This window comes from Amphiura filiformis, chromosome 11, assembly GCF_039555335.1.
Source record: "Amphiura filiformis chromosome 11, Afil_fr2py, whole genome shotgun sequence".
Taxonomy (NCBI): domain Eukaryota; kingdom Metazoa; phylum Echinodermata; class Ophiuroidea; order Amphilepidida; family Amphiuridae; genus Amphiura; species Amphiura filiformis.
In genome coordinates, this window is record NC_092638.1 from 58,928,019 (window position 1) to 58,944,527 (window position 16,509).

Sequence of the window (16,509 nt, forward strand, 5' to 3'; positions counted from 1 at the left end):
CAAAGCATACAATATTATGGCCTAATGATGTCAAAATAACGGCATTTTATCTCATGACCAAATGTTCAATTCCCAAGAGAGAAATTTATCAATTAATTCTAATGATGGGGTTTCTTAATTTTAGATCTTGCAAAATAATACACGCAACTTGGAAATTTAACATTTTAGAGTGTCAAATTACCGTTCTATCTACCCATAACACACCCCCCCAAACTTAAGGCATATGCCTATTGACACGTCCTTAATCTAAGAGTGGGGGGGGGGGTGAAATGATCACATGTCGCTTTTCGGTCATGTTAAATTTGTGATTGTACATATATTTTTGTAAACAAAGTCACTTTCCTGATGTTAATGGGATTATAAATACAGTTTAACATGGTCAAAATGTTGCTCTGGCCCTTGAATGCTGAAAATTGCGAAAAGTATCATATTTTCACTCAGTCCGAGCTTGTTTGGAGCCCTGTTTTATAACTTTGGAGTGACTAGCGATAAAAAGCAATTACACTTTTTTAGGATGTTGACCACTGATTCCAAAAAAAATAAAGAATATCAAAATATGTTTTCTTATAAGACTCATTTTAAATGCTATGGACATGAATAATACCTGATTTTAAGTGCCAAAAGTTGAGATTTTTGACTGTAACTGATGTCTTTGCAAAGAAAAAAAGTCTGTTTTTCTATTTCCGTCTACAAATACGCGATTTCATTCTTAAACGCACGAGAAATTAGCGTCAAAACGCAAGTTCCCGTCGAATTGACAATTTAAGACCGTGCTTGAAATTGAGCTATTTTGGTCCCAATATCATAGAAGTGGTCACTTTTGGTTATCTCGGTGCTAAAAAAATGAAACATCTTTGGAATTATGTTGATGCAAAATGTAATTATAAGATCAAAACTCAATTATAACCGTTTTGAAAATAATCACTGAACCTTTAATTGGGTCTCAATAGACATTTAAAGTCAAAGCATACAATATTATGGCCTAATGATGTCAAAATAACGGCATTTTTATCTCATGACCAAATGTTCAATTCCCAAGAGAGAAATTTATCAATTAATTCTAATGATGGGGTTTCTTAATTTTAGATCTTGCAAAAATAATACACGCAACTTGAAAATTTAACATTTTAGAGTGTCAAATTACCGTTCTATCTACCCATAACACACCCCCCAAACTTAAGGCATATGCCTATTGACACGTCCTTAATCTAAGAATGGGGGGTGAAATGATCAATGTCGCTTTTCGGTCATGTTAAATTTGTGATTGTACATATATTTTTTTAAACAAAGTCACTTTCCTGATGTTAATGGGATTATAAATACAGTTTAACATGGTCAAAATGTTGCTCTGGCCCTTGAATGCTGAAAATTGCGAAAAGTATCATATTTTCACTCAGTCCGAGCTTGTTTGGAGCCCTGTTTATAACATTGGAGTGACTAGCGATAAAAAGCAATTACACTTTTTTAGGATGTTGACCACTGATTCCAAAAATAAAGAATATCAAAAATATTTTTAGACTCATTTTAAATGCTATGGACATGAATAATACCTGATTTTAAGTGCCAAAAAGTTGAGATTTTTGACTGTAACTGATGTCTTTGCAAAGAAAAAAAGTCTGTTTTTCTATTTCCGTCTACAAATACGCGATTTCATTCTTAAACGCACGAGAAATTAGCGTCAAAACGCAAGTTCCCGTCGAATTGACAATTTAAGACCGTGCTTGAAATTGAGCTATTTTGGTCCCAATATCATAGAAGTGGTCACTTTTGGTTATCTCGGTGCTGAAAAAATGAAACATCTTTGGAATTATGTTGATGCAAAATGTAATTATAAGATCAAAACTCAATTATAACCGTTTTGAAAATAATCACTGAACCTTTAATTGGGTCTCAATAGACATTTAAAGTCAAAGCATACAATATTATGGCCTAATGATGTCAAAATAACGGCATTTTTATCTCATGACCAAATGTTCAATTCCCAAGAGAGAAATTTATCAATTAATTCTAATGATGGGGTTTCTTAATTTTAGATCTTGCAAAAATAATACACGCAACTTGGAAATTTAACATTTTAGAGTGTCAAATTACCGTTCTATCTACCCATAACACACCCCCCCAAACTTAAGGCATATGCCTATTGACACGTCCTTAATCTAAGAGTGGGGGGGGGGGGGTGAAATGATCACATGTCGCTTTTCGGTCATGTTAAATTTGTGATTGTACATATATTTTTGTAAACAAAGTCACTTTCCTGATGTTAATGGGATTATAAATACAGTTTAACATGGTCAAAATGTTGCTCTGGCCCTTGAATGCTGAAAATTGCGAAAAGTATCATATTTTCACTCAGTCCGAGCTTGTTTGGAGCCCTGTTTTATAACTTTGGAGTGACTAGCGATAAAAAGCAATTACACTTTTTAGGATGTTGACCACTGATTCCAAAAATAAAGAATATCCAAAATATGTTTTCTTATAAGACTCATTTTAAATGCTATGGACATGAATAATACCTGATTTTAAGTGCAAAAAAGTTGAGATTTTTGACTGTAACTGATGTCTTTGCAAAGAAAAAAAGTCTGTTTTTCTATTTCCGTCTACAAATACGCGATTTCATTCTTAAACGCACGAGAAATTAGCGTCAAAACGCAAGTTCCCGTCGAATTGACAATTTAAGACCGTGCTTGAAATTGAGCTATTTTGGTCCCAATATCATAGAAGTGGTCACTTTTGGTTATCTCGGTGCTGAAAAAATGAAACATCTTTGGAATTATGTTGATGCAAAATGTAATTATAAGATCAAAACTCAATTATAACCGTTTTGAAAATAATCACTGAACCTTTAATTGGGTCTCAATAGACATTTAAAGTCAAAGCATACAATATTATGGCCTAATGATGTCAAAATAACGGCATTTTTATCTCATGACCAAATGTTCAATTCCCAAGAGAGAAATTTATCAATTAATTCTAATGATGGGGTTTCTTAATTTTAGATCTTGCAAAAATAATACACGCAACTTGGAAATTTAACATTTTAGAGTGTCAAATTACCGTTCTATCTACCCATAACACACCCCCCCAAACTTAAGGCATATGCCTATTGACACGTCCTTAATCTAAGAGTGGGGGGGGGGGTGAAATGATCACATGTCGCTTTTCGGTCATGTTAAATTTGTGATTGTACATATATTTTTGTAAACAAAGTCACTTTCCTGATGTTAATGGGATTATAAATACAGTTTAACATGGTCAAAATGTTGCTCTGGCCCTTGAATGCTGAAAATTGCGAAAAGTATCATATTTTCACTCAGTCCGAGCTTGTTTGGAGCCCTGTTTTATAACTTTGGAGTGACTAGCGATAAAAAGCAATTACACTTTTTTAGGATGTTGACCACTTATTCCAAAAATAAAGAATATCAAAAATATGTTTTCTTATAAGGGTGCACTACACCAAATCCTTCCGCATTTGGTGTAACCTTCATAGTTCCGGTAAAAAATAGCACCTATGCGAAATATATCGGCGTCCCGAGGGAACCAAATTTGAGTGACTCTTGGTTGTTTTGATAAAAAAGATAGAATAGGAGCTCAACATTACATATCTGTTCAGAAAATTTTCTGAATCGAATGTGCATGGGTAATAGGCCCTCGGAACAATATCATGGCCGGAACTGGTAAGGAGGCGAGCGTGTCGGCTGAAATTCGGGATGGCGCTGTTCAGGAGTTCGTATCTCTCAAGTTTGTCTTAACTTGTCCCGAAAAATTAAATTTAAATAAAAGTTTAATCTTTATTTAAGACATTGGTTTGATCAAAATATTAAAAATGTTGTTACATGGGGTAGAAAAACAAACTTACTTTCTTGTATTTTCCCGTGTATTTCAATGGGACGATTATTTAGTGGTGTGTGCCCTTCGAAAGACTCATTTTAAATGCTATGGACATGAATAATACCTGATTTTAAGTGCCAAAAGTTGAGATTTTTGACTGTAACTGATGTCTTTGCAAAGAAAAAAAAGTCTGTTTTCTATTTCCGTCTACAAATACGCGATTTCATTCTTAAACGCACGAGAAATTAGCGTCAAAACGCAAGTTCCCGTCGAATTGACAATTTAAGACCGTGCTTGAAATTGAGCTATTTTGGTCCCAATATCATAGAAGTGGTCACTTTTGGTTATCTCGGTGCTGAAAAAATGAAACATCTTTGGAATTATGTTGATGCAAAATGTAATTATAAGATCAAAACTCAATTATAACCGTTTTGAAAATAATCACTGAACCTTTAATTGGGTCTCAATAGACATTTAAAGTCAAAGCATACAATATTATGGCCTAATGATGTCAAAATAACGGCATTTTTATCTCATGACCAAATGTTCAATTCCCAAGAGAGAAATTTATCAATTAATTCTAATGATGGGGTTTCTTAATTTTAGATCTTGCTAAAATAATACACGCAACTTGGAAATTTAACATTTTAGAGTGTCAAATTACCGTTCTATCTACCCATAACACACCCCCCCAAACTTAAGGCATATGCCTATTGACACGTCCTTAATCTAAGAGTGGGGGGGGGGGGTGAAATGATCACATGTCGCTTTTCGGTCATGTTAAATTTGTGATTGTACATATATTTTTGTAAACAAAGTCACTTTCCTGATGTTAATGGGATTATAAATACAGTTTAACATGGTCAAAATGTTGCTCTGGCCCTTGAATGCTGAAAATTGCGAAAAGTATCATATTTTCACTCAGTCCGAGCTTGTTTGGAGCCCTGTTTTATAACTTTGGAGTGACTAGCGATAAAAAGCAATTACACTTTTTTAGGATGTTGACCACTGATTCCAAAAATAAAGAATATCAAAAATATGTTTTCTTATAAGACTCATTTTAAATGCTATGGACATGAATAATACCTGATTTTAAGTGCCAAAAAGTTGAGATTTTTGACTGTAACTGATGTCTTTGCAAAGAAAAAAAGTCTGTTTTTCTATTTCCGTCTACAAATACGCGATTTCATTCTTAAACGCACGAGAAATTAGCGTCAAAACGCAAGTTCCCGTCGAATTGACAATTTAAGACCGTGCTTGAAATTGAGCTATTTTGGTCCCAATATCATAGAAGTGGTCACTTTTGGTTATCTCGGTGCTGAAAAATGAAACATCTTTGGAATTATGTTGATGCAAAATGTAATTATAAGATCAAAACTCAATTATAACCGTTTTGAAAATAATCACTGAACCTTTAATTGGGTCTCAATAGACATTTAAAGTCAAAGCATACAATATTATGGCCTAATGATGTCAAAATAACGGCATTTTTATCTCATGACCAAATGTTCAATTCCCAAGAGAGAAATTTATCAATTAATTCTAATGATGGGGTTTCTTAATTTTAGATCTTGCAAAAATAATACACGCAACTTGGAAATTTAACATTTTAGAGTGTCAAATTACCGTTCTATCTACCCATAACACACCCCCCCAAACTTAAGGCATATGCCTATTGACACGTCCTTAATCTAAGAGTGGGGGGGTGAAATGATCACATGTCGCTTTTCGGTCATGTTAAATTTGTGATTGTACATATATTTTTGTAAACAAAGTCACTTTCCTGATGTTAATGGGATTATAAATACAGTTTAACATGGTCAAAATGTTGCTCTGGCCCTTGAATGCTGAAAATTGCGAAAAGTATCATATTTTCACTCAGTCCGAGCTTGTTTGGAGCCCTGTTTTATAACTTTGGAGTGACTAGCGATAAAAAGCAATTACACTTTTTTAGGATGTTGACCACTTATTCCAAAAATAAAGAATATCAAAAATATGTTTTCTTATAAGGGTGCACTACACCAAATCCTTCCGCATTTGGTGTAACCCTTCATAGTTCCGGTAAAAAATAGCACCTATGCGAAATATATCGGCGTCCCGAGGGAACCAAATTTGAGTGACTCTTGGTTGTTTTGATAAAAAAGATAGAATAGGAGCTCAACATTACATATCTGTTCAGAAAATTTTCTGAATCGAATGTGCATGGGTAATAGGCCCTCGGAACAATATCATGGCCGGAACTGGTAAGGAGGCGAGCGTGTCGGCTGAAATTCGGGATGGCGCTGTTCAGGAGTTCGTATCTCTCAAGTTTGTCTTAACTTGTCCCGAAAAATTAAATTTAAATAAAAGTTTAATCTTTATTTAAGACATTGGTTTGATCAAAATATTAAAAATGTTGTTACATGGGGTAGAAAAACAAACTTACTTTCTTGTATTTTCCCGTGTATTTCAATGGGACGATTATTTAGTGGTGTGTGCCCTTCGAAGACTCATTTTAAATGCTATGGACATGAATAATACCTGATTTTAAGTGCCAAAAAGTTGAGATTTTTGACTGTAACTGATGTCTTTGCAAAGAAAAAAAGTCTGTTTTTCTATTTCCGTCTACAAATACGCGATTTCATTCTTAAACGCACGAGAAATTAGCGTCAAAACGCAAGTTCCGTCGAATTGACAATTTAAGACCGTGCTTGAAATTGAGCTATTTTGGTCCCAATATCATAGAAGTGGTCACTTTTGGTTATCTCGGTGCTGAAAAAATGAAACATCTTTGGAATTATGTTGATGCAAAATGTAATTATAAGATCAAAACTCAATTATAACCGTTTTGAAAATAATCACTGAACCTTTAATTGGGTCTCAATAGACATTTAAAGTCAAAGCATACAATATTATGGCCTAATGATGTCAAAATAACGGCATTTTTATCTCATGACCAAATGTTCAATTCCCAAGAGAGAAATTTATCAATTAATTCTAATGATGGGGTTTCTTAATTTTAGATCTTGCAAAAATAATACACGCAACTTGGAAATTTAACATTTTAGAGTGTCAAATTACCGTTCTATCTACCCATAACACACCCCCCCAAACTTAAGGCATATGCCTATTGACACGTCCTTAATCTAAGAGTGGGGGGTGAAATGATCACATGTCGCTTTTCGGTCATGTTAAATTTGTGATTGTACATATATTTTTGTAAACAAAGTCACTTTCCTGATGTTAATGGGATTATAAATACAGTTTAACATGGTCAAAATGTTGCTCTGGCCCTTGAATGCTGAAAATTGCGAAAAGTATCATATTTTCACTCAGTCCGAGCTTGTTTGGAGCCCTGTTTTATAACTTTGGAGTGACTAGCGATAAAAAGCAATTACACTTTTTAGGATGTTGACCACTGATTCCAAAAATAAAGAATATCAAAATATGTTTTCTTATAAGACTCATTTTAAATGCTATGGACATGAATAATACCTGATTTTAAGTGCCAAAAAGTTGAGATTTTTGACTGTAACTGATGTCTTTGCAAAGAAAAAAAGTCTGTTTTTCTATTTCCGTCTACAAATACGCGATTTCATTCTTAAACGCACGAGAAATTAGCGTCAAAACGCAAGTTCCGTCGAATTGACAATTTAAGACCGTGCTTGAAATTGAGCTATTTTGGTCCCAATATCATAGAAGTGGTCACTTTTGGTTATCTCGGTGCTGAAAAAATGAAACATCTTTGGAATTATGTTGATGCAAAATGTAATTATAAGATCAAAACTCAATTATAACCGTTTTGAAAATAATCACTGAACCTTTAATTGGGTCTCAATAGACATTTAAAGTCAAAGCATACAATATTATGGCCTAATGATGTCAAAATAACGGCATTTTTATCTCATGACCAAATGTTCAATTCCCAAGAGAGAAATTTATCAATTAATTCTAATGATGGGGTTTCTTAATTTTAGATCATGCAAAAATAATACACGCAACTTGGAAATTTAACATTTTAGAGTGTCAAATTACCGTTCTATCTACCCATAACACACCCCCCCAAACTTAAGGCATATGCCTATTGACACGTCCTTAATCTAAGAGTGGGGGGGGGGGTGAAATGATCACATGTCGCTTTTCGGTCATGTTAAATTTGTGATTGTACATATATTTTTGTAAACAAAGTCACTTTCCTGATGTTAATGGGATTATAAATACAGTTTAACATGGTCAAAATGTTGCTCTGGCCCTTGAATGCTGAAAATTGCGAAAAGTATCATATTTTCACTCAGTCCGAGCTTGTTTGGAGCCCTGTTTTATAACTTTGGAGTGACTAGCGATAAAAAGCAATTACACTTTTTAGGATGTTGACCACTTATTCCAAAAATAAAGAATATCAAAATATGTTTTCTTATAAAGGTGCACTACACCAAATCCTTCCGCATTTGGTGTAACCCTTCATAGTTCCAGTAAAAAATAGCACCTATGCGAAATATATCGGCGTCCCGAGGGAACCAAATTTGAGTGACTCTTGGTTGTTTTGATAAAAAAGATAGAATAGGAGCTCAACATTACATATCTGTTCAGAAAATTTTCTGAATCGAATGTGCATGGGTAATAGGCCCTCGGAACAATATCATGGCCGGAACTGGTAAGGAGGCGAGCGTGTCGGCTGAAATTCGGGATGGCGCTGTTCAGGAGTTCGTATCTCTCAAGTTTGTCTTAACTTGTCCCGAAAAATTAAATTTAAATAAAAGTTTAATCTTTATTTAAGACATTGGTTTGATCAAAATATTAAAAATGTTGTTACATGGGGTAGAAAAACAAACTTACTTTCTTGTATTTTCCCGTGTATTTCAATGGGACGATTATTTAGTGGTGTGTGCCCTTCGAAGACTCATTTTAAATGCTATGGACATGAATAATACCTGATTTTAAGTGCCAAAAGTTGAGATTTTTGACTGTAACTGATGTCTTTGCAAAGAAAAAAAGTCTGTTTTTCTATTTCCGTCTACAAATACGCGATTTCATTCTTAAACGCACGAGAAATTAGCGTCAAAACGCAAGTTCCCGTCGAATTGACAATTTAAGACCGTGCTTGAAATTGAGCTATTTTGGTCCCAATATCATAGAAGTGGTCACTTTTGGTTATCTCGGTGCTGAAAAATGAAACATCTTTGGAATTATGTTGATGCAAAATGTAATTATAAGATCAAAACTCAATTATAACCGTTTTGAAAATAATCACTGAACCTTTAATTGGGTCTCAATAGACATTTAAAGTCAAAGCATACAATATTATGGCCTAATGATGTCAAAATAACGGCATTTTTATCTCATGACCAAATGTTCAATTCCCAAGAGAGAAATTTATCAATTAATTCTAATGATGGGGTTTCTTAATTTTAGATCTTGCAAAATAATACACGCAACTTGGAAATTTAACATTTTAGAGTGTCAAATTACCGTTCTATCTACCCATAACACACCCCCCCAAACTTAAGGCATATGCCTATTGACACGTCCTTAATCTAAGAGTGGGGGGGTGAAATGATCACATGTCGCTTTTCGGTCATGTTAAATTTGTGATTGTACATATATTTTTGTAAACAAAGTCACTTTCCTGATGTTAATGGGATTATAAATACAGTTTAACATGGTCAAAATGTTGCTCTGGCCCTTGAATGCTGAAAATTGCGAAAAGTATCATATTTTCACTCAGTCCGAGCTTGTTTGGAGCCCTGTTTTATAACTTTGGAGTGACTAGCGATAAAAAGCAATTACACTTTTTTAGGATGTTGACCACTGATTCCAAAAATAAAGAATATCAAAAATATGTTTTCTTATAAGACTCATTTTAAATGCTATGGACATGAATAATACCTGATTTTAAGTGCCAAAAAGTTGAGATTTTTGACTGTAACTGATGTCTTTGCAAAGAAAAAAAGTCTGTTTTTCTATTTCCGTCTACAAATACGCGATTTCATTCTTAAACGCACGAGAAATTAGCGTCAAAACGCAAGTTCCCGTCGAATTGACAATTTAAGACCGTGCTTGAAATTGAGCTATTTTGGTCCCAATATCATAGAAGTGGTCACTTTTGGTTATCTCGGTGCTGAAAAATGAAACATCTTTGGAATTATGTTGATGCAAAATGTAATTATAAGATCAAAACTCAATTATAACCGTTTTGAAAATAATCACTGAACCTTTAATTGGGTCTCAATAGACATTTAAAGTCAAAGCATACAATATTATGGCCTAATGAGGTCAAAATAACGGCATTTTTATCTCATGACCAAATGTTCAATTCCCAAGAGAGAAATTTATCAATTAATTCTAATGATGGGGTTTCTTAATTTTAGATCTTGCAAAAATAATACACGCAACTTGGAAATTTAACATTTTAGAGTGTCAAATTACCGTTCTATCTACCCATAACACACCCCCCCAAACTTAAGGCATATGCCTATTGACACGTCCTTAATCTAAGAGTGGGGGGGGGGGGTGAAATGATCACATGTCGCTTTTCGGTCATGTTAAATTTGTGATTGTACATATATTTTTGTAAACAAAGTCACTTTCCTGATGTTAATGGGATTATAAATACAGTTTAACATGGTCAAAATGTTGCTCTGGCCCTTGAATGCTGAAAATTGCGAAAAGTATCATATTTTCACTCAGTCCGAGCTTGTTTGGAGCCCTGTTTTATAACTTTGGAGTGACTAGCGATAAAAAGCAATTACACTTTTTAGGATGTTGACCACTTATTCCAAAAATAAAGAATATCAAAAATATGTTTTCTTATAATGGTGCACTACACCAAATCCTTCCGCATTTGGTGTAACCCTTCATAGTTCCGGTAAAAATAGCACCTATGCGAAATATATCGGCGTCCGAGGGAACCAAATTTGAGTGACTCTTGGTTGTTTTGATAAAAAGATAGAATAGGAGCTCAACATTACATATCTGTTCAGAAAATTTTCTGAATCGAATGTGCATGGGTAATAGGCCCTCGGAACAATATCATGGCCGGAACTGGTAAGGAGGCGAGCGTGTCGGCTGAAATTCGGGATGGCGCTGTTCAGGAGTTCGTATCTCTCAAGTTTGTCTTAACTTGTCCCGAAAAATTAAATTTAAATAAAAGTTTAATCTTTATTTAAGACATTGGTTTGATCAAAATATTAAAAATGTTGTTACATGGGGTAGAAAAACAAACTTACTTTCTTGTATTTTCCCGTGTATTTCAATGGGACGATTATTTAGTGGTGTGTGCCCTTCGAAGACTCATTTTAAATGCTATGGACATGAATAATACCTGATTTTAAGTGCCAAAAGTTGAGATTTTTGACTGTAACTGATGTCTTTGCAAAGAAAAAAGTCTGTTTTTCTATTTCCGTCTACAAATACGCGATTTCATTCTTAAACGCACGAGAAATTAGCGTCAAAACGCAAGTTCCCGTCGAATTGACAATTTAAGACCGTGCTTGAAATTGAGCTATTTTGGTCCCAATATCATAGAAGTGGTCACTTTTGGTTATCTCGGTGCTGAAAAAATGAAACATCTTTGGAATTATGTTGATGCAAAATGTAATTATAAGATCAAAACTCAATTATAACCGTTTTGAAAATAATCACTGAACCTTTAATTGGGTCTCAATAGACATTTAAAGTCAAAGCATACAATATTATGGCCTAATGAGGTCAAAATAACGGCATTTTTATCTCATGACCAAATGTTCAATTCCCAAGAGAGAAATTTATCAATTAATTCTAATGATGGGGTTTCTTAATTTTAGATCTTGCAAAAAATAATACACGCAACTTGGAAATTTAACATTTTAGAGTGTCAAATTACCGTTCTATCTACCCATAACACACCCCCCCAAACTTAAGGCATATGCCTATTGACACGTCCTTAATCTAAGAGTGGGGGGTGAAATGAAATCACATGTCGCTTTTCGGTCATGTTAAATTTGTGATTGTACATATATTTTTGTAAACAAAGTCACTTTCCTGATGTTAATGGGATTATAAATACAGTTTAACATGGTCAAAATGTTGCTCTGGCCCTTGAATGCTGAAAATTGCGAAAAGTATCATATTTTCACTCAGTCCGAGCTTGTTTGGAGCCCTGTTTTATAACTTTGGAGTGACTAGCGATAAAAAGCAATTACACTTTTTTAGGATGTTGACCACTTATTCCAAAAATAAAGAATATCAAAAATATGTTTTCTTATAAGGGTGCACTACACCAAATCCTTCCGCATTTGGTGTAACCCTTCATAGTTCCGGTAAAAAATAGCACCTATGCGAAATATATCGGCGACACGAGGGAACAAAATTTGAGTGACTCTTGGTTGTTTTGATAAAAAAGATAGAATAGGAGCTCAACATTACATATCTGTTCAGAAAATTTTCTGAATCGAATGTGCATGGGTAATAGGCCCTCGGAACAATATCATGGCCGGAACTGGTAAGGAGGCGAGCGTGTCGGCTGAAATTCGGGATGGCGCTGTTCAGGAGTTCGTATCTCTCAAGTTTGTCTTAACTTGTCCCGAAAAATTAAATTTAAATAAAAGTTTAATCTTTATTTAAGACATTGGTTTGATCAAAATATTAAAAATGTTGTTACATGGGGTAGAAAAACAAACTTACTTTCTTGTATTTTCCCGTGTATTTCAATGGGACGATTATTTAGTGGTGTGTGCCCTTCGAAGACTCATTTTAAATGCTATGGACATGAATAATACCTGATTTTAAGTGCCAAAAAGTTGAGATTTTTGACTGTAACTGATGTCTTTGCAAAGAAAAAAAGTCTGTTTTTCTATTTCCGTCTACAAATACGCGATTTCATTCTTAAACGCACGAGAAATTAGCGTCAGAACGAAAGTTTCCGTCGAATTGACAATTTAAGACCGTGCTTGAAATTGAGCTATTTTGGTCCCAATATCATAGAAGTGGTCACTTTTGGTTATCTCGGTGCTGAAAAAATGAAACATCTTTGGAATTATGTTGATGCAAAATGTAATTATAAGATCAAAACTCAATTATAACCGTTTTGAAAATAATCACTGAACCTTTAATTGGGTCTCAATAGACATTTAAAGTCAAAGCATACAATATTATGGCCTAATGATGTCAAAATAACGGCATTTTTATCTCATGACCAAATGTTCAATTCCCAAGAGAGAAATTTATCAATTAATTCTAATGATGGGGTTTCTTAATTTTAGATCTTGCAAAAATAATACACGCAACTTGGAAATTTAACATTTTAGAGTGTCAAATTACCGTTCTATCTACCCATAACACACCCCCCCAAACTTAAGGCATATGCCTATTGACACGTCCTTAATCTAAGAGTGGGGGGTGAAATGATCACATGTCGCTTTTCGGTCATGTTAAATTTGTGATTGTACATATATTTTTGTAAACAAAGTCACTTTCCTGATGTTAATGGGATTATAAATACAGTTTAACATGGTCAAAATGTTGCTCTGGCCCTTGAATGCTGAAAATTGCGAAAAGTATCATATTTTCACTCAGTCCGAGCTTGTTTGGAGCCCTGTTTTATAACTTTGGAGTGACTAGCGATAAAAAGCAATTACACTTTTTTAGGATGTTGACCACTGATTCCAAAAATAAAGAATATCAAAAATATGTTTTCTTATAAGACTCATTTTAAATGCTATGGACATGAATAATACCTGATTTTAAGTGCCAAAAAGTTGAGATTTTTGACTGTAACTGATGTCTTTGCAAAGAAAAAAGTCTGTTTTTCTATTTCCGTCTACAAATACGCGATTTCATTCTTAAACGCACGAGAAATTAGCGTCAAAACGCAAGTTCCCGTCGAATTGACAATTTAAGACCGTGCTTGAAATTGAGCTATTTTGGTCCCAATATCATAGAAGTGGTCACTTTTGGTTATCTCGGTGCTGAAAAAATGAAACATCTTTGGAATTATGTTGATGCAAAATGTAATTATAAGATCAAAACTCAATTATAACCGTTTTGAAAATAATCACTGAACCTTTAATTGGGTCTCAATAGACATTTAAAGTCAAAGCATACAATATTATGGCCTAATGATGTCAAAATAACGGCATTTTTATCTCATGACCAAATGTTCAATTCCCAAGAGAGAAATTTATCAATTAATTCTAATGATGGGGTTTCTTAATTTTAGATCTTGCAAAAATAATACACGCAACTTGGAAATTTAACATTTTAGAGTGTCAAATTACCGTTCTATCTACCCATAACACACCCCCCCAAACTTAAGGCATATGCCTATTGACACGTCCTTAATCTAAGAGTGGGGGGTGAAATGATCACATGTCGCTTTTCGGTCATGTTAAATTTGTGATTGTACATATATTTTTGTAAACAAAGTCACTTTCCTGATGTTAATGGGATTATAAATACAGTTTAACATGGTCAAAATGTTGCTCTGGCCCTTGAATGCTGAAAATTGCGAAAAGTATCATATTTTCACTCAGTCCGAGCTTGTTTGGAGCCCTGTTTTATAACTTTGGAGTGACTAGCGATAAAAAGCAATTACACTTTTTTAGGATGTTGACCACTTATTCCAAAAAATAAAAAATAAACAAAAATATGTTTTCTTATAAGGGTGCACTACACCAAATCCTTCCGCATTTGGTGTAACCCTTCATAGTTCCGGTAAAAAATAGCACCTATGCGAAATATATCGGCGTCCCGAGGGAACCAAATTTGAGTGACTCTTGGTTGTTTTGATAAAAAGATAGAATAGGAGCTCAACATTACATATCTGTTCAGAAAATTTTCTGAATCGAATGTGCATGGGTAATAGGCCCTCGGAACAATATCATGGCCGGAACTGGTAAGGAGGCGAGCGTGTCGGCTGAAATTCGGGATGGCGCTGTTCAGGAGTTCGTATCTCTCAAGTTTGTCTTAACTTGTCCCGAAAAATTAAATTTAAATAAAAGTTTAATCTTTATTTAAGACATTGGTTTGATCAAAATATTAAAAATGTTGTTACATGGGGTAGAAAAACAAACTTACTTTCTTGTATTTTCCCGTGTATTTCAATGGGACGATTATTTAGTGGTGTGTGCCCTTCGAAGACTCATTTTAAATGCTATGGACATGAATAATACCTGATTTTAAGTGCCAAAAAGTTGAGATTTTTGACTGTAACTGATGTCTTTGCAAAGAAAAAAAGTCTGTTTTTCTATTTCCGTCTACAAATACGCGATTTCATTCTTAAACGCACGAGAAATTAGCGTCAAAACGCAAGTTCCCGTCGAATTGACAATTTAAGACCGTGCTTGAAATTGAGCTATTTTGGTCCCAATATCATAGAAGTGGTCACTTTTGGTTATCTCGGTGCTGAAAAAATGAAACATCTTTGGAATTATGTTGATGCAAAATGTAATTATAAGATCAAAACTCAATTATAACCGTTTTGAAAATAATCACTGAACCTTTAATTGGGTCTCAATAGACATTTAAAGTCAAAGCATACAATATTATGGCCTAATGATGTCAAAATAACGGCATTTTTATCTCATGACCAAATGTTCAATTCCCAAGAGAGAAATTTATCAATTAATTCTAATGATGGGGTTTCTTAATTTTAGATCTTGCAAAAATAATACACGCAACTTGGAAATTTAACATTTTAGAGTGTCAAATTACCGTTCTATCTACCATAACACACCCCCCAAACTTAAGGCATATGCCTATTGACACGTCCTTAATCTAAGAGTGGGGGGTGAAATGATCACATGTCGCTTTTCGGTCATGTTAAATTTGTGATTGTACATATATTTTTGTAAACAAAGTCACTTTCCTGATGTTAATGGGATTATAAATACAGTTTAACATGGTCAAAATGTTGCTCTGGCCCTTGAATGCTGAAAATTGCGAAAAGTATCATATTTTCACTCAGTCCGAGCTTGTTTGGAGCCCTGTTTTATAACTTTGGAGTGACTAGCGATAAAAAGCAATTACACTTTTTTAGGATGTTGACCACTGATTCCAAAAATAAAGAATATCAAAAATATGTTTTCTTATAAGACTCATTTTAAATGCTATGGACATGAATAATACCTGATTTTAAGTGCCAAAAAGTTGAGATTTTTGACTGTAACTGATGTCTTTGCAAAAAAAAGTCTGTTTTTCTATTTCCGTCTACAAATACGCGATTTCATTCTTAAACGCACGAGAAATTAGCGTCAAAACGCAAGTTTCCGTCGAATTGACAATTTAAGACCGTGCTTGAAATTGAGCTATTTTGGTCCCAATATCATAGAAGTGGTCACTTTTGGTTATCTCGGTGCTGAAAAAATGAAACATCTTTGGAATTATGTTGATGCAAAATGTAATTATAAGATCAAAACTCAATTATAACCGTTTTGAAAATAATCACTGAACCTTTAATTGGGTCTCAATAGACATTTAAAGTCAAAGCATACAATATTATGGCCTAATGATGTCAAAATAACGGCATTTTTATCTCATGACCAAATGTTCAATTCCCAAGAGAGAAATTTATCAATTAATTCTAATGATGGGGTTTCTTAATTTTAGATCGTGCAAAAATAATACACGCAACTTGGAAATTTAACATTTTAGAGTGTCAAATTACCGTTCTATCTACCCATAACACACCCCCCCAAACTTAAGGCATATGCCTATTGACACGTCCTT

General features: G+C 34.1%; 1 protein-coding gene across 6 annotated transcripts in view; it reads left to right on the top strand.

Moving 5' to 3' along the window:
- LOC140165082 (uncharacterized) overlaps positions 1 to 16,509 on the top strand; it is a 56,303-nt gene that overhangs the window by 37,262 nt on the left and 2,532 nt on the right. The gene's annotated exons all lie outside the window — the stretch shown is intronic.